The 20,084-nt window shown below is 39.1% G+C and overlaps 1 protein-coding gene across 7 annotated transcripts in view; it reads left to right on the top strand.

Annotated features, from left to right (window-relative positions):
- Positions 1-293: 293 nt before the first annotated feature.
- CNTN1 (contactin 1) overlaps positions 294-20,084 on the top strand; it is a 257,831-nt gene continuing 238,040 nt past the window's right edge. For 4 of the 7 annotated variants that reach the window (XM_073222417.1, XM_017677253.3, XM_017677254.3 and 1 more), the window contains exon 1: positions 294-396. The gene's annotated coding sequence lies outside the window, so the exon portion shown is untranslated. Of the gene's footprint in view, positions 397-798; positions 986-20,084 lie in introns of those variants that run through there. The other 3 variants (XM_073222418.1, XM_073222415.1, XM_073222416.1) reach the window with 1 other exon arrangement.

Genomic DNA, 20,084 nt, shown 5'->3' with positions numbered 1-20,084 from the left:
AAGGGCTGGGTGTCTGGTTATGCCTGGCGCCTCCCTTCCTCTTGGGGTCTCGGATGACAAGTCATTAAGCCAGTTTCCCTCCTCTGAGGGGTCCCTGGTCCAGGAGCAGCAGGCTTCGCTCCAGGGATGCCCAGCCCTCTGCAGCCGGCTTCAGCCGCTACCTCTGTCCGCAGCGAGCCGGGTCCGGAAAAGAGTGACGTCCATCCTGTCCAATCAGAAATGCGGATCCCCCCCGCGGGTTCCGCCCCGCCTTCTCGCGGCCCAATGGCCGCCCAAAGGGCGGGGCCTCGGCAGAGAGGCGCGGGAGATGCGCCGGCAGGTGTCTGCGGCGGTGGACGGGGACCTGTAGGTGCCGGGCCAGCAGCGCCGCGCTGGGCGAGCCGGGGCCGCGAGCAGGTAGGGCAGGGCTGCTCCGCGGACGGGGAAGGAGGCGTACCTGCTGCGGCTGCCTCCCCGCTTTCCCCGCCCGCCCCGCCCTCGGCGGCCCGGGTCCCCGAGTCCCCGCGGCGGCGTCGGGCTGGGAGCCCCGGGCTGGGGCCGGGGGCCTGGGTAGGGCCCCGGGAGAGGGGCCCCGGCGGGGCGGCGTGCGCTTTGCTCCCAGGGACCCGGGCTGCCGCCGCGAACGACCCGCCCCAGGGACGCGCGCCGAGGGCCGGGGCGCACCCTGCGGCAGCCCGGCCGCCGGCCCCCCGGGCGGAGCGGAGCCCCGCACCGCCCCGCGCCACCGCCCCCGCCGCCGCCTGCGCCCAGCCCCCAGCCCGCGGGAGAAGCTGGGAGCGGCCGCCGAGGGGAGGGGCCCTTGCTCCCGGCCCCTGCTGAGGACGCGGCTCCCGGCGTGAGTCGGGGGCGGGGAGGAGCTGCAGCTCGGAGCGCATTTTCCAATTAACCGCGGCTCCGATGGGTAGACGTGGGCCCTTCTCCGCGTCTGCGGCAGGCGGGCCGCGCAGCCTGCGCCTCTCCGCTCCCCGCCCGGCGTTTCTGCAAGGTGGGTTTATCCTCGGGGGTTCCAGAGGGTCACATGATGGTGCCCGGGGGGCGGGGGGCTCCCCGAGGCTGCGAGGCAGCCTCCAGGGGTGACCGCATCCGGCGGTAGGTGTTGGCTCAGTGCCGGCTCTTGCCGGAGTCAGATTGCTGGAAGCTGTGGGCAGAAGGATTGCAGAGAAATTAGGCGCAGCATCACTTTCGGGGACTGATGACACCCTGCTTTGAGAATTACTGAAAAATCGGTTCGATAGTAAAAAAGGTGAGGGGAGAGCTGCAACCTTTTCTCATTTTTTCATGCCAAGTCTAGTACGGGCATTGGTTCGCGTGCTTGGGGGTGCACATCTTCTCCACGGCGGATCTATATATAGCTCCTGCACACCCAGCCCTGTTTGCCTGCTGCTGAGCAGGCTGCCTCGGCCTGACGCGAGCTGGAAGCCCTGAGTGGGAGGGGCAACGGGGAAGCAAATTCTCAGCTGGAGGAAAAGCCAGGGAAGATGCACGCAGAATGAGAAAGCCCTGAATGAGATAATGTTTCTGTCATGCGCATCAAAAGTAATATTTCCAAATATTATTTAGAATACGTTCTTCCAGTACTATTTGTCCTTCATTTCCCTGCATTTCCCAGCCTCACTGTGTACATACGAACTTCTCCAGCCTGAAATGTAACACACATCTCAAATTCCTATTTGGGGTATTTTATTAAATTCATCAGAGGGTAACGGTTGGCTTATCCTTAGCTAAACTACTCAATAGTAAATTTGTTTGGGTGCTAACTTAGAGCTAGCAGCATTTGGAGATCTCAGAGACAAGGATCCGCCCATTTTATACGATACAGAGCTAAGGAACCTTAAGAACCTTTGAGGGTAGTTTTGATGTATTTTCTTAGTACGAATCTTGTAGACCTGATATTTGAACGTGTGCTGTTGTTTCATATCCTATCTGAGGACAGAGTAATTTTCTTAAGAACTTCCAAGAAGGCACTATTTCAACCCCAATATCCCCACAACTTACTGTGAATTATATTGCATAGGAGTTTTCCCTGAAATAGAATACTTAAGCTTTCTATGGTTTTTGGTCCTAGGAACAAAATTCGATCAATATCCATACCAGTAATGGTATACGCCAAGGTTATTCCTTCATGCAGATACTCAGGCTTATTTTGTAGCCTAGCTCTTACTTGTATGTCTGCTTTGTCTTCTAAACAGACAGGAGGTACTTTGCAGAAAAAGACCATGGTAGATATTTTTGTATATTCTACCACACTGAACACAGTCCTAAGTAGCTCAAAGATTCTTACTGAAGAAGCATTATAAGGAATTGTTTGGATGGATGCAGCAATGGCAGGGATAATTTATTTATTGATAGAAGGTTTTATGTTGGGAACTGCTTCTGGAAGCTTTCTGACTCCATTGTCCTCTCCATGAGGAGTAATGGATGACAGGAGGTGTTTCTGTACCTTTCCACAGAATGATTCAATTTTCCAGTAAGGTTTATGACTATGTATAGATTATTCTGTACTTTCTCTTTTATCTTGTGACCTTTTAGGCCAATGAGAGAACAGGTTGAAAGATAGATAATTCATATTTCTGTATAGAAAACATGGCATGTAATTGCCTTATTAAAAAAAATCAGCAGTGTCCATCCATTTCCCATTTCCATCCATTTCTACATATAAACTGGCCATGGTCTGCATCATATCTAAGTCATCAATGAACTTTTCCTTTAAGTCCAGTGTTGTTTTCTTTTCATTGGTATATTTTTGTTTAGTGTTTTTCCCACTGCTGTTTTTCATATTGTCCATTGCCCCTTGAAATTTTATTTTGATACCACAATGATTTGTCAGTTTTTCTTTTTCTAATCCTTCTTCCCTCGTCTCTCTTTTATCTCCTCTTCCTGCTTCTAGTCTTCAAATGAATCCCCCAAATTAATGGCAATTTATTATATTGGAAGTAAATCCTCCTTCTGTATTTCCGTTTGTAATCTGTCCTTCTTCTCTCCTAATCTATCCTAGTGGCTCAGAGCACAGGCTTTAGAAGGAAGCCTACATGGGTTAAGATTTATTCATTTGACCCTTGAACAATGTGGGGATTGGATTGCCAGCCCTTGTACAGTTGAAAATCTGCATATACCTTTGTACTCCCGCAAAACTTTACTAATAAATAGCCTACTAATGCCTGGAAGCCTTACTGATAACACAGTCAACAAATGCATATTTTTATATATGTATTATATACTGTATTCTTACAATAAAGTAAGCTAGGAGAGAAAATGTTCTTTCAAATTGTTGCAAATCTCCGAAAGATTTTCCAATATATTTACTGAAGAAAACTCACCTCTAAGTGGTCTTGTAGAGCTTGAACCCGTGTTGTTGAAGGATCAACTCTGTATTATTATGCCACTAAGTGAATGTCAGTAAGTCAGTTTGGGGTGTAATAGACTTACCTCAGAGTTTTTGTGGGATTTTTTTCTTTTTTTATAATTAAATGAGATGATGCCTATAGCACATTTAGATTAGAGTTTGGCCCATAATACTTACTCATAAATAATAGCTATTAGAAGTAGAGGAATTTTTTACAGTCATAAGAATGTACATAGTGAAAACTGCATTTTGCTTTCCCCCCATCAATTGTCACCACCCTTAAACTGGCTTTTAGCAAAGGATACTACGATTTTCCAGGCTTCCTGGTTTGTGATTAGTTTTTTTTGAAGACTTGCTTTCCTCTCTCCAAATGCCCATGTCTACTCATTCATTAATAATATTTTAAAGTTCTCAGCTCTAAGTTGTATCTTTTTCTATTTCCCTCAATACCAGTTCTGTATCACATCGCCTGCCTAGAGGAGTGCAGTAGGCAGTTTGTCACATCTCCCAGTGTGTAAGTCTTTCTGCTTTACCCTAAGATGCCACATGCTAGTGTTGATCTATTTTGAAGGCTCATTATTGGTTCTGCTCTGCTTTGAAACTTCAGAGCAAGAACATTTGGGTTCAAATCCTGAGAATAGGACTTACCTGTTGTGTGAGTTTGGAAATGCAGCAGAGGAGGGCGGGACATTATTCCATCATGGTCATATGAATGACTGATAGTATAGAACTCCACTCGAAAAGACATCTATTGAGTATTACATTTAAGTAACTTTTATGATTATAAGGAAATACAAGATTATTCAAGAAAAATTGGAAGTAAAAGAAAATTCTGTTATATAAAAAGATCCTCTTTCAATCTTCCAATTTATTTCTATGACTATGCATAGGTTTTTTAAATGTACACATTTGGAAATAGAGTGAATATTCATTTTTGTATTTATCTTTTCTTTTCTGCCTAATATTATAACAAACATTTATTTCATTTAATATTCTTAGTAACCATGGATTTTTTTTAATGGCTGCCAAGTATTCTTTTATATAGTTAGGATCTTAAGATTATTTCTGGTTTTTCACACTTATGAAAGTGAACATAAATATATGTTAACCTTTGCATTTCTGAGTCAAATGTGTAAATACTTCTGGACTCCTAATTATTGCCAAATTGCGCCAAAAGAACTTTATGCTTAGATTGATACTAATAGATATTAGTATAAACCAAGATGGTAATCAACATTTTGTAGTTAAAAAACTGTGACTATTTTGATAGTAGGAAATTGTGTGTGTCTAGTTTTTCTTTTGAGTTGTGTTTTCATGATTTTGGATGAGTTCAAGAAATGTTTTCATGTTCATTGGCTCTTAGTATTTCTTCATTTGTGGATATCAGTATTGGGATATTCATGTTATCTTTCCTCATTTAATAAAAAATATATTGTGTACTGCGGACATTTTCCTCACCCTGTTTTTTGCCTTTTATTTTTATGTTTTTGGACATACAGAAATTTTTAACTTTAGTTCAACCTATAACTCTATTTGCAGTAGTATCTCTCATACCTTTAATGCTCATAAAACTTTCTGCTACATGACAAATAATTGAATATAAAAGCACACATGTGATGGTGCTATTGCTGAACTTTTTTTTGTTGAAGTCGGATTTAGCTTATGTATATCATGTATGTACTCCTGTGCGAAATGGCTCCTGGGGACACATAAAATACTTTTTCAGTCTATTAAGACCACGTTATTATTTATGTGGCTTTCCCATGAAGTGAATAGCACCTTACTTCTTTCTGAGCTGCTCTTGTCCATTTCAAAAGTGCCACAGGGCAAAACATACTATGGAAGATATTAATGACCAGGTTATTCAGCCAGAGCAGAGCACATTGTTTGCACAATTATCTGAATGACTCAGGCACTAAATCTACTTTTGCCAGGATTATCCAGATGGTCCCTAATTCACTGGATAATTGTGCACCCCCTTCTTGATTTACTGTGCCATCGCTTTTCCGGCAGTGTTTTATTTGTTGTTACTCTCTAAAAGCTTGGGGTTGGTCATGTTATTTTCTTTTATGAGAGGCAGTGTCTCTGGTCCTTACGAGCACACACATTAGAGGTGTACAGAGCTTTGCATGAAGCCCAGCTTGGCTGGTTACTTGATCTCATCAAGTCTTTGTTTCCTTGTAGGAAATGAGGATATTCATAGTTCAGAGTCCTTACTTTAGTCACATTCTCTCATAATCTTCTTCTTAAGTACATTCTTCACACTGTAACCAGAGTTATCTTTTTAAAACCAATTTCACCAGGTGTCTCCTCTGCTCGGAATTTGATAGAGCCCCCCCCTTTTCCTATAAGAAGTCTGCAGTCCTTTGCAGTGCACCTAAAGTCCTTAATTAGATGGTCCTTGTTTACTTCTCTAAATTCATTTTCTCATAATTAAGTCTGTTTCATCTCCAGTCTCCCAGAATGCCAATCACAGTGAACTATTTGTGTTCCCCTAATGCTTCGTGTTTTCTCTCCCTTTTCCCAAACTCTACTCCCCCTCTGTAGTCTCTTACCTGCTGGAAATGACCTGTCTCCTTGTCTGCCTTGTATCTGATCAGATCAGCTGGCACGCTCCCTAGGAGGAGTTCTCTGAACTTCTCGGCTGAGTTTGGAGCCCTTATTTAGTGGTTCCACACCCTTCCATAGTGTGGGTACCCCAGCCGTAGCACTTACTATGCTATATTGTAACTTGATGGTTTGTTTATTACCCCCACTGTGAGCCCTTAAGGATAGAGATAATGCCTTTTTCCTCTGTTCCAGTGAAAGCCCTGGCCGATAGTTAATACTTAATATTTTCTGAAGAACTAAACTTGTTTTGAGATTTCAACAAATTAAGGATTTACATATCTCTACCTTGAAAACCAACAAATAAAAACTTTACAGTTTTTCAAGAATTAACTTCTTGGTTTTGTTGGTTTATACATGATAGATGAAGGGAGTCCTTTAATAAGCAATTTTGTAATGAAAAGCCATGCCTAAGACATTGTGTAATTCCCAAATCCCAACTTGGGACAGTAGGTAACTTTCTTATGGATAAGTCTGCATTGTAGAAAGAAGAAATACATAGTTACATAGATAAATTTAGTTGTTAGAACTAAATATTGGCAAAATTAACCCCCTTCTCTTCACTTAATAAAAGGTCTCCAATTAATGTAATCTCTGGAAGTTTACCAAGCTTGGCTACATGCATAACCTTGTTTGATCCTTTGCAACAATTCTGAAAGTTAGATTGACATGCATGATTATTCACACTTGTAACAAAGAAAAAAGCTCAGAGAAATAAGTAATTTGCCTATGATTTGTTTGTTAGTGGCAAATATGGACAAGAAAGAAGTAAGGTAATCTTACTCACAGTTTCATGTTTAGGTTATGTTTAGCCAGACCATCTTACTGAGAGATGTTGGCCACCATTCTGTCCAGGTCAAGGACGTTGGTCTTGATATTAATAATCCACTGAAAGTCCTGAACATACCAATAAAAATTTACTGCACTAATGCCTATATATAGCTTTTACTTTGGATGTTAATAATCTGACAAAGAACCCACTGACAGCAATTCTTGTTTTATATAAATTTTAAAATCTTGTCATTGAATTGAGTGATCATTTAGAGTACACACACACACACACACACACACACACACACGCACACACACACACCCTGATCAGACTAAGCCTAAAGGATTGCTCTTAAAGTTTGTTATCAAAACATGACTTTTTACATATACCAGTAGCCAATAAGAGTGTCCCTTTTCTTTCCTTTGAAATACTAACCTATTTCAGTGCATAAAATGATTCAATCTTTGGCTTTTCTCTTGCACTTGGCAATACATAGTTTTTTATGGCGAATCATAGGTCACTGATCTGTCTCCCCAAAAAGGTGTTCTTTGGGGGAGGAGCAAGGAAATGTAGAGAGGGAACAATATTTTGGAGTCTTCGGCTTCCTGACTGACCTTTGAAAGGATGGTTTCTGGATTGCTAAGAATATTTAAATAAGATTTTGATAGCCAACCAAATTCTCAAGGCAGTTGGGAAAAATGCGTGATTTATTTGTAAACTCGGAGCAAAGATCGCTTGCTCTAATTCTTATATAAATATTGACAAAATTGATGCATTGCTTTATAATATTAACTCCTCTGGTGGCTTTTTATTCCTGGGTACTTTTCTCCACTGTAAATTGTATTATGTACTAGAATTCTGAGTCTAATTTGAAGTTACATTTTCCTCCCATTTATTTGGTCTTATATTTGAGAGAAGTAGTGGTCTGTTACTCATGGCTGTGCTTTTATTTTAGAAGTCAAAATCGTATCACTAAGATTTTCTATTCACATTTTTCCATTAACTACTGGTTTCTGACAACATACTAAAGAATTCCCACTAACTTTTGTCTGATCTAAGGTGGTAGATATAAATGACTGCTAGTCAGTTAAAGTACTTTTTGGGAACCAGCTGAGAAACAATGCTACAAATGTTACCGCAAGTCATTTTTATTCATATTGTCTTCTATTTTTAAAAAGCATACTGCAAACAAAGGAATTTCTTTTGTGTTCTTGCTAATATGGACATACAGAGACAATCTTGCTGGACTTAGCAGTTATTTATCACTTTAGATTTCTTAGTATAAGCCACACATAACCTAGTTATTTCTAGTTTTGAATTTTAAAAATACCCTTCCTCCACAATTCTTCTGGAACATATTCTGGGAAATGACACTAATATTTGTGTTACTAAAAATATCATTGTAAAATGGAATGCCTTAATTAAATTTGGCTTCACTTGAAATGTCTTCATCTCTCCTGCTGTGCTTCATGCCTGTAAGAGAAAGGAATCTCTTCTCTTTCCTAATTTCAGTCCTACTATATGTATTTTGGGGTCTCAATTTTCCACAACATGAGAGAAAATTTACTCTAGTACTGGTATGCTTTCTCCCGAGAATTTCCAGTCTTTCCTTCTCAACTCCCTGATTTCCTCCTTTCAGACTTTTTAGTTATGTTTTTCTGCTAACTTTTCTACCTACTTTTTTATTTCATTGTTTTCTCTTTCCTTTTCCAGGATTACTAGTATGTAGTTTCTAAGTAGGAGACACATTTACAGCAACGTTCTCTCTTTCTTCCAATTCATTGTCATGAGAGAAGAAAACCAGTATCTGTCTTTCTCTTCCTGAGGTCTGGATTTCAGCCTCCCACCATTTGAGAGTCCTCGCTGTATCCATTATCACCTCTTTCTTGCATCTTCAGCTTTGATCTCTCTGTTGGCTTCCTGATGTCAGCATTTAAACATGGCTTAATTCTCATTCATTGTAGAAACAGTGCAGATAAAATTAAACAGAAATCCTCCTCGAACTCTTAACTGCTACTGCAGTCATTTCTCCCTTTTCTCTTTCACAGCGAGTTTTCTTTAAGCATCCATCTGTGTTTACTTCACCACTCTTTGCCTTAGTTCCCTCTTTAACCTTTGAAACCTGGTTCTCACACCAGACATTTCAGTAAAACCGCACTTCATTCCTAAATCCTGTGGGTACCTTTCAGAGATTACCTGCTTGACCTTCAGCAGGAGTTAGCACTGTTGAATGTTCCTTCTTGGAAAGTTCTTTCGATTGGTTGGATTTATTGTTGAGCAAATATTCGTCTCTTCCATTCCCACTGTTGATAGAGCCTCTGGCCACACCAAATGGTGTGCTCAGTCACACGTCACATGACCAGCTCTGCCCAGCGAGGCAGTAGTGGATGTGGACCAAGTGGAGGCTGTGCATCTGCCATCTGGCTTGGTCTGTCCACCTGTTGTCTGCCATGAAATGCACATATGCTGGGGACCTGACCCAAGGTGGGTATGGGAACATGAGAGACATGAAGGCAATACAGAGCTTTGAGCCAGGCCCCGTCACCATGCAGCCGAAGGCATAGCCAGCCCAAACCGTGGACCCACAAGCAAGAAAAAAGTCTTGCCATTTTGGGATGTTTGTTTTGCAGCATTACTGGGCAAGAGCTGTTTGATGTAACTCAGTTCCCTGAAATCTCATTAAGCCAAATTTCAGTTTGTAAGTTTCAGAATCCTTGGAGACCTTTGTCATCTTTTCTTCCACTAACTTCTTTTTAAGCATCAGAGTTCCTAAGCCTTCTGCCTTAAACCCATTACCTATGCTTAAGTGCACTTACTTTGAGATCTTATTCCCAGTGATGGTTTTGATGTCTGTGTGTATGCTGATAACTTCTAAATCCTGAACTTCTATTGGACCTATACAACAGACCCATCTTGTCAAAAATGCGTTGGATATCTCCACTTGGTGGTTTCCCAAGCACTGAGGCACAGCGCTTCTGCTTCACAGTCCATTTAGTACTCGACCACATGGGGAAAAAAATCTTTAAAACAGTTTTGCACCATTGATGTCATTACAAAAAATTAGTATAGGGGTTATGATTTATTGCCTTTTTGCTTTGTGCCTGTAAACGCAGTATCTGATTTAATTGTCACAATTCCACGGGTTATGTATTATCACCCCTCCTTTGCGGATGAGGGACATGAAGCCCAGGGAAGTTGAATAACTTATGATCTATAGCTAGTGAGGGACGGAACCATATTAGGGATTCTACAAAAACCACCAATGCAGAAACTTTGAATATTTTCCACTCACTGGAGTAATTCTTTGGAAAATATGTACCACCTGAGCTTAAGGCTTGGCTACTAAGCAAAAAATAAGATTAAGAAATATTGCAGAACAACAACAAATGTTATAGGCTGCTTCTTAATAATCTAAATTTAAAGACAAAGCCCTCCAATGATCTTTTCAAGGTGTTCTTCATATATATGTTACATATTAAATAATAGTTATTACTGTTCACTATCCCTCAAACCACCCATCAGTGTTACTACTTCTGTGTCTTTGTTTATGCTGATTATTATAAATAAAGATGCCTGCCTCTACATTTATCCAGATTCTCCCCTTCTCTGATCTACGTCATTTAGAGATTAAAGCTCCTATAAAAGATTCTCATTATTTCTAATGACACTGGTCAATTCTTAAACTCCTATAATAATTTATTTTCCTTAATCAGACCAACTACAATTCATTGCAAATTACCTGCAAGGTACTGATTATAATCATATGGAAGCTTTCACAGTAAATATAGATAATATCTACCCCAGAGGAATTTGTATTTAGTTGGAGTTATGCGAGTAAACTATTACTAAAATTTGGTTTTCTATATTATTTAGTAGTTTCAGATTCCAACTTTTTTAGCTGTCTTGTGCACACAAAGACTGTGTGGTCAGTTTATGTTGTGTTTAACACCAGGTACATTTCATTGAAGAGTTGTTCAATCAAGTCTTTTATTTTTAACCCATAGCATTGCTTTTACTTTTACCGTGTTCTCAAAAATATCATTGAGGTGACATATCATCTAGAGAAGTATTTCTCTCTTTTAAATCATGGATTCATATAATTCATGGAATTCATTGAAAGAAATTGATTTACTTTTTGAGCAGAAACTGAAATGAACTTGCAGTTAGCCAGAATCACAGTAGCAGCCTCGAGGAGTTTATTTATCAAGGTCTTCATCACACTTGTTTATATGATACTAAAGAAAGTGTGTGAAGCCAATGGTGAAATAGATTTACTCAGTGGTTCCTGTTTCTTTCAGTAATCTATTGACTATTTGGTATATTTTTATAAGTAGGTATTTTTATTTATGAAATGGATTATTTAGTGTAGTCTCTCACAAAAGAAGCATTTGCTAATGGAAGTAACAGGGAAGTCATGTAGATTTTTTTTTTTTTTTAAAGTCCTTTCATGTTGAGAGTGTCACAAAGACAGAGAAGAAAGTCAGTATTTAGGAGAATCCTGAGGAGCTGTCTAGGTACACGATAAAATGAATTAAAAAGTAAATAAAATGTCCAACACAACCTTTGGTACTTTGTTACCGTAAGAACCATTGGGAGGTAAAGTTATACGTCTTTTCTGTTTAGTGCTTTAGTTTAATCTAATATCAAATGGCAGAATCATACTGTTCTTTTCTTCCTGATATTTTCAAATTACATTCTGCCCCATTTCTCACTGTTAAGAGGAGCAAGATGAGGTCAAGTGACCTCCCTGGGTAGTAATTGGGATTCTTCTGACCACTCCAAAGATCTCTTTCTCCTTGACTATGTAAGTGGGAACAGATGGGATGATTAATTATGGTTTCATTCTATTCTCCTGTTAGAATTTGGGGTAATAACTAAAAAAATTTCAGGCTTGGGCACTTCTAAGTATATAGTCTACAGTGAATGTCAGAGTTTTAAATAACAAGCTTTTTGCTTGGAGAATCCTTACAGTAGGTCTTTGCTACTTATAAGGATAATTGAAAGTTGACTTAAGGATCTTGTCTCTTGAAAATTCTCCATAGACGGACAGACCTATTAAAGATTTTCAGAATTCCAAGAACTAGGTGTTCATTTTAGTCATTGGTAAACCCAGGGAGTTCATACAGTTTGGCCAACTCATGAAAAAATGGAACAGTCTTCCCTGAGTCATAGTCTGGGGCATTTCTGGAATTAATGGCTTGGGGAGTAAAAATTGTAAAATATTACTCAGAGGATCGTATATTACTGCATTATTGCCCCCTGCATCCATTCCAGATATAATTTAAAGCATTAATAATTAATGAGGTTATTATCCATCTTTATTGGAAAGTGAAAAGATATAGTAGCTTCCCTAATTGCTAATCCTTATGACTGAGATGCTGTCATGCCTTGTATCTTCTCAGGGATAAATGTTGCTGAACAATATTACATATTATTTGTAAAGAAGTGACTCTTTGAATTAGCTTTACTACAGACTTTCATTTATTCAGTTCTGGACTATTTACCTTATAAGATGTAAAAGTTGTCAAGGACACAATTTAATATGAATTCTTTTACAAATACATGTAGAGGCATTCATCATAAAGCAAGCAAAAGGCAATATTTTTTTCAGTGAGAATGAAGTGCGCGCATCATGTTACCGTTCTTCCTCCTTCCTCTCTGTGTTTCCTTTCCTTCCTTCCCTTTTTTCTTCCTCTTCTCCCTCCTTCTCCTTCTTCTTTTTCTTTAATACAAAAACAAGTACCTTGGAGTAAGAGACAAGCTCTAACAAATGTTCGAAGTCCATAGCACCACACGCGGAGGAGGAACCCGCAGAAAATGGGCTCAGTACATACGGTGAGTAAGAGCTGTGCCTGGGCTCCCGTGCTGTGGGAGTGGGCAAATCTGAATGTCGGGGGGTCGGGGCACTCGCTGCACTTCCCAGGCAGGCCTGGAACCCATAGGCTTAACCTGCAGTGAAAAGAGCTTCAGATGATAGCTAGATTATCTGCATAAAGAATCTGACAACAATTATTGCTGTCCTGCAGGTTAAAAACCACCTGTAAGCATTTCACATGGCAACAGGGACAATAAAATCAATAGAGAGTAGTCACTAGATTAAGATAATAAATAATAAATCCATTAAACTAAACTAAAATGAATACTGAGCTACTTTTCGTATAGAGAGCCTAGCGCAATGGCTGGCATATGGTGTGGTGGTTGTGTTCTTGGTTTACATTGCCCTTTAAATTTAAAACAATCTTTTGGCTTTAAGTTCTGGAGTAAGTGCTTACTTAACCTCGTGTTTTTATTATATAAAAATGTTTAATTATATGTTGTAGTCATTAATAACTCAAATGGGAGATTTCCTAGTCCTCAACTGGGTATCAACATTGGCAAATAAGAAATTGTCTTCAAATGTACGTCATTTCTTCTATGATAAATCAGTACTATTCTGTTCTTGAAGGAGCTTTTTAACTTCATGAGGAAAAAAGTTTCACAGCTCTAAATAAAAAGATGGCTTGGTTTTTTTTGCACTTGTTTTAGCTGAAACTTCAGTATTATAATCCTCATCAGAAAAATCATTTTTTTAAGCATGGTGTACCTAGTAAGTTGGAGGAATCTCTTCTCATATTTCTCAAATGAAATAGGGGCCTCTTGTGAAGTAATTGTACCTATGTATTCTTGTGAAATTAGATTTGTCATATTTAGGTCTGTATTCATTGTCTAGTTAGCTTTAATGCTACTAAGTAAAATGGATTTCTTGGAGAATAGGTTATATATTTTGTCTTTCAAGAAGAGGGATTCTACATTTTTAACTGACTTATAAGTGTAGTAGATCGTTTTAATTTTTTTCTCAGTTTATGTTTTCATGTGGAATTGGACCGTTATAATCTGTTTCTTTAATGCCATCTGATGTATATATCTTTTTAAAGCAATGTGTGTTCTCATTTGAAACCAAGTGCCGTCTGGACAGTTTTAAAGATACTCCTGAGGGTTACGAAACTGTTTGGTGCCTTTTGGGGTAAGGAACCCAGGAGCCATCCCGTCAACACCAAGGGTTAGCTTTAGTGAATTCATTCGTTCCTGTAGAGCGCAGTAGTGTATTTCCTTCCCAGTGGGCAAAATAAAGAGGGCTCTGGAACAATGGTTGAAGTGCTCTTAAGAACCCAACATGCTGGACCAGTGTAACTGAATAGAATACTGTATGGCTCTGAGACAGAGATTAGCTCCTCCATACAGACGAAGAAACTGAGGCCAAGTGAAGGGATGTATTTTGAGTTATCAGTTGTAGGTGGGGACTTGAACTCAGGTCTGATGGTCTTTGCACCCATCTTTTCAAAGGTATTAGGAATTAATCTCTTAAGAGAGGCTATTTGAGATAACCAATATCTGATTAGCTGCATGTTATTACAGTTCAAAACTTTTAAAATACTGAAAATAAAAGTTAAATATCTAGTTATTTGTCCCTTGAGGACATAGCATTATTTATTCAGTTGGAAATAATGTGTTCCAAATGGAAAAGTTAACAGTGCTAATTCATGTGGGATAATGCATATTTATGGATATTCTTTCATAATATTAGGTTATGCAAAATACATCAGCAATATGTGAGCAAAATGGAAAGATGAAGTTGTAGTCACTTTGATTTAAAATTGGGGATAGTTATATTTTCAGAGTACAGTATGTAAGGAAGCTTTTTATATGGGCCTAATCATTGAGTCACCATAAAACTCTTTTAGTCCAAGAATTTGCTAAATAATTTCTGAGCTATTTTATAAGCAGCTTCTAAATAGAAGCCCTTTTTAACCTGATCATCTGGCATATAAAATACAGTTACTAAATAAAGCAGCTATAGGAAAGGAAGAGCAGCGGCTTTTATTGAAAAGAGCTTTCTATTTTGAATCAAGACCAGAACCTTGACTGTATTTCATGTGAATTTGTGGGACTCACCTTTTCTTATTGTGCTTTGAGATCAATAAATAAATAAATCCTTCTTATTTGCTTAATATACTCTTGCATGGTTCAGAGAAAGTACATAACTTACTACATAAGCTTACTACGTAACTGCAGGGGCTCTTAGACAACCAAGTAAGTATTTATTAAGTATTCACCATATGTCAATACCATGCTGGAATTAAGCGAGTAGATGCTGTTAAATATCTGCCCTGCTGTTCCTAAACACCCTGACATTCAGCAATGTAGCTTTCTTCTTAGACTAATCTACTCATGAATCTATATTCTTTATATTTCATTACAATTTTTTCACTAAAATTATCCCTAAAATATGTTGGAGTCAAAAAGGTAGGTTTAAAAGGACATATTTATTAGAGGTAATTTGGTCTCTTAAATTCCAAATTTTCCATTGACTTCAGAGGTTTAATTTGGAGTATGCTTGCTTGCTTCATTGGTGGACACTGTAGACAGATCTCACTCCAAGTGGTAGGTGCCCATGTCAAAGGTCATGTGTGTGTGTGTTTATATACACACACAAGTGTAGAGAAGTATAACAAATGGTTAGGACACACAGTCAGTAACATTTAGTTTGTGTGGCTGTGTGCTCTGTGTTTTTGAATACTGAATTTTATTGACATTACCAACGTAACATGGTTGCCAGATAATTGGATGCTATTATAGATCCCTTTGAAAAACTAATTATCAAAGTAATTTTTTGTGTACTTTAACATTTTAAAAAAATGATTTTGTCAGATTATTTAAGCTGAAGCCCAGCTGTGATTGTACATATATACATATAAAACAAGGAAAATACATTTTGCCCTTTGACAAAATAGTTCACTTCATTAGTTGACCCTTTTCCTCTTCCCAAACCCTAAGCCCAGTTCGTCTAGCTGTCCTCATTCACCGAGTTGTCTCAGACTGTGATGCTCACGTACAGGATATCTCAGTCCTCCTTCCTAACAATCACAGGTGCCTGCCCAGCCTTTGACTTTTCCTATCACATTCCCTGCCCAGACTAGTCAGTGATACAAGGTGCATGGAGGTAGAAAACTCGAAAAATATCATCTCATTTTCATTGCCAAAGAAGAATGCCACCTTGAGTTTGGTACTCAATCTCAGAACTTATATGTTCCCTTTCATGATTTATTGTCCAAGGATGCTGTTTGCCAAACGGGGGTGTCTTACATGAATGTAAGTTTGGGAAACGACAGACTTCTCCACCAACAATACCTCATGGTGAGGCCACACAGGTCAGCATTTCCACAGGATAATTCTGGAACTAAAGAAACCCTAAACTTGCAGCCTTTGTGACTCATTTGGTAACACCTGAACTCATTTGGTAGGGAAACCTGTTCTGAACTGATTTGAGGCCATTTATACTTTATTTATTCTATCTTGTGTGAATGTTCACAATTTTTTTAAGGCAATATTGATGTCTTTGGTTCTATGTTGCTACTCCAGGCAGGTTTATACCCTTCCAAAATACTCCAAATTCCAAAAACTATCTTAATCGAAAACATATATGGCCCCATGGGCTTTGGGAAGATCGTAGGTCCCTGTTCAATGTTTTCTGAGCCCTTAAGCCACTTACAGTTTATTGACAAGTGTGACAGGAAATCCTGCCCCCAAACAAATAGCCAACAAATAGTTACTGGAAGTCTACCAGTTGGCAGATACACACATATATATATATATATATATATATATATATATATATATATATATAATATATGTGTATAATATAAAACTATGTTTTGTATGTAGTGTCAATAATGTTTAATATTGCAGTATAGGAAATAAGTATAGTTAAGGCTTGAACAACATGGGCTTGAACTGTACAGGTCCACTTACATGCAGAGTTTTTTCTCATAAATATATTCAATATATTGAAAAATAAATATATTTTTCAAAAACTTTTTGGAGATTGGCAACAATCTAAAAACCATTTTTTTTAGCTTTTTGTAAGAATACAGTATATTAATTTGCATAACATACAAAATAGGTGTTCTTCAACTGTTCATATTTTTTGGTAAGTCTCCCATTGAACAGTAAGGAATTAGTCGTTAAGTTTCTGGGTAGTCAGAAGTTATATTTGGATTCTTGACTGTGTGGTGGTCAGCACCCCGAGCCCCTGCATTGTTCCTGGGTCAACTGTTTCAGGGAAAAGTCTAGCGATGTAAAAGGTTTCAGAAAGTAGTATAGTAGAACTTCTCTCTTTCCTTAACCATCCTTGAATTTATTTCTTGGTAAAATAAAGCAAAACCACAGTCAATAAGGAAACTTCTGTATGTACAGTGAAGGGACAGCAAACAGGCCAATACAGTTTTGATTAAAACCCTCCAGTGAGTATGTTTTTCTTCTGTGTAATAGAAAGCTATTTTGAGGATAGATCAGTGTAACAAGTTTAGAGCAAAGAACCAGATAGAATTCATTGGCCTTCATTTCTGCCCTTACTATTTAGAACTTTAGGAAGGAGTTACTTGAAATCTCTCAGTCTACTTTATTATCTGTAAAATATTAATAATAATAATGGCTGTGATGTAGAGTTGTTAGAAGATCAGTTAGGTAGTATGTGTGTTAGAGAATTCCAGGTGCATGGGAAGCACACAGGAAATGCTTCTTATGAAGCACTTCTCCTCTAAGCCCCGAGGATAAAGATATGCTTCGGCCATGGAATTCTACATAATTAATTCTTAGCTATTCAAGGGAGTTATTTTCATTGAATATTAGATTTCCCTTTGTTGGGATAAATTGCTAATCTTTTAAGATTTTGTATCTAATAACTAAAGCGGTTATTGAAGAAGTCATCTGCTGCTGCTTTAGGCCTTCATGTTCGTTACTGGAAGCCTCTCAGCTGATTCATGTGAGATTTTAAGACTTAACCTCTAGAATTTTTCTAGGGAGCAGAGGAAATTGGAATTGCAAAGCATCTTATCTTAGGAAACGCTTGAGGTGCTATTTATGGGATTAGTCCTGGTGAGTCCAAGTTTAACACTGCATCATTCAATGTGTTCAAAAGTTGATTACACCCTATACTCTATAGGGACCTCATTGAAATAAGCAACAAGGTATAAAAACTTGGGGTGTGGGGGGATATGGCAACAGGTGATATTCACAACTAGAAACTCTGATATATTTCTGCTGATACAGAGAAGTCACACTAGAAGGAGCTGAGGCGGCTCCGAATCTCGGTGGGTGTCACGGGACTCCTCTGAAAAGCGAGGGGAGGGGGTGAGAGCAGGCCCCGGCGCGCCTTCACGGACCTCGGGCATTTCTACTTTTGTGGGCCCTTTCCTCCTTGAAATTACATTTTATGATTGTCTTGGTGTAAAGATAGGAAATTAGAGTAAAAACACGGTTGAGAACCCCTACGAGTAACACGGGCCCTCAGTACTGTGCTAACTGGGCTGTTCCCTTTATCCATAATATAATAAAACTAGGTATTTATAAGTGACATAAAAATATGCACTGAGTTAGGTAGGAATCCCTGGACGGTAGTGATCGCTTGCTAGAGTACATGCCAGACACTCTCCTGGGAAGTGAGGGGCTCAGATTAGATTGGGGAGCAGGACGACTGAGGTTCAGCCCAGTCACTCCCGACGGCAGCTGTGGGCGATAACGGCCCCGCCTCTAGGTGGGCATTGCGGGGCTTCTGCGTTGCCTTCCCACCAAGCCACTGACTGTGGGCGCCGTGTCCAGGGTGCGGCAGCTCTGAGTCCGGGGCAGTGTCCCAGGGACGGCGCAGCCATCACCTTACAGCAGCTGGACGACAAGGGCACTGACCAGAGAGAGAGATGCGGGTGGGGAGGCGCCAACCTCTACTACAGCCATGCAGCCAGTCAATATTAGTTTGGGCTGCAGGAAAGCGGTTTAAACAAAGTAAAGGCTTTATTTTTTTCCCATGAAATAAGTCCAGAGACAGACGGTTCAGACCTGTGCACCAGCTCCAGAGTTCCGTGGTCTCTGCCCTTCCTGCTTCCCGCATCCTGGCGTGTGGTTCCACCCTCTGCTCGGGATGGCTGCCCCATCTGTGGCATCTGACCGCATCCCAGGCAGGACGAGGACCAAGGGGCATGCCAACCAGTGCAGCGGGCGCAGTGAGGGAAAAGCCCTTATAGTGCCTTCCTGGTAGTGCTGCCCAGCGGCTTCTGTTAACCCCTTCTTGGGTAGAAATAGACCACACACTCACCCCCGGCTGAAGGAGTTGAGAATTTTAGCTGCCACCTTCTCTAGGAAAGGAGGTCAGATTAGAAGGGGGGTTTGGGATGACTTTATAAACAGCCACAGTGTTTGCCAAACCAAATCATTTTAAATTTGAGGTACATGGCTCTCTTACTTTATTCTCAGGAAACTAGAGATTCAATTCTATAATTATATCATGATTAGAAATAACATAGAAGTAAGTATACAGTTATGTAAAAAGCATATGCTATACCCAGAAGAAAATTATTTTAAAGAGTATAGACTGAAAATAAATGAACTAAGTATTAAACTAAGCAAAAATTAGAAAAAGAGAAAGAAAATATATTCAAGGGAAATGAGGAAGGAAAAAAATCACCAATAGCAAAAGCTGACATTTAAAATTTAGGAAAAAAAAGGGGAAAATGCCATTGCTAACTTCCAACATTTGTTCTTTGATAAGGTCAGTAAAATAGACTAAATCTTGCAAGACTTAGAGGAAAACAAGGGAGAAAAGCACCATATTAGGAAAGATGGGATATGACAACATATTTTGAGTGTCTTTTTTTCCCCTTAAGAATAAAGAAAATACTATGACAGTTCTGTTAAAGAAAGGCAAGAATGTGAATGAAATGCAGTTTTTTTAGTAAAAAATAAATGATCAAAATTGATTCAATAGATAGTAGAAAACTGTGGGGGAAATGGATAAAAAAGTCATTTAATTTTAAAGCAACATAGTCAGATGGAGATGGAACCAACAATTGAACAGCATATTTTCAGCACAATTTAAAAATAAGTTTTAAGATTTAAGAAAAGTACATTTCCTTTAAATTAGATATTTTGCTTGGAGGGATTTTTCTTGGGGGTAGAAAAGGAGGTGTATGTAAGATTCATACAACTGGATATGCAATGTCATGCTGTTTACTGACACCACTTATTGTAGAAAAATACAGAAAATTATTTAAATGTACAACTGCCGAGGATTATGGTTCATATACATGGTGACATATTTGATTGAATCATATGGCATCATTGTTACTGGTCATTTCTAATCTACAAAGCAGTAATTCATATGCTCCAACCTGATAATTACACACAAATGAATAGTTATATACCTCAATATTTTAACTCTGGTTATTTTCATGTGGGCATATTATTAGTGATTTTAATTGTCTAATTCTAGTAAATGAACAAAATGAGCATATAAAATGAGTGTATTGCTTTGTAATATTTCACTAAACTGTG

Source organism: Manis javanica, chromosome 15 (genome assembly GCF_040802235.1).
Source record: "Manis javanica isolate MJ-LG chromosome 15, MJ_LKY, whole genome shotgun sequence".
In the NCBI taxonomy this organism is placed as follows: Eukaryota; Metazoa; Chordata; class Mammalia; order Pholidota; family Manidae; genus Manis; species Manis javanica.
Note: the sequence above shows the minus strand (reverse complement) of the source record. Positions and strands in the feature narration are given on the sequence as shown.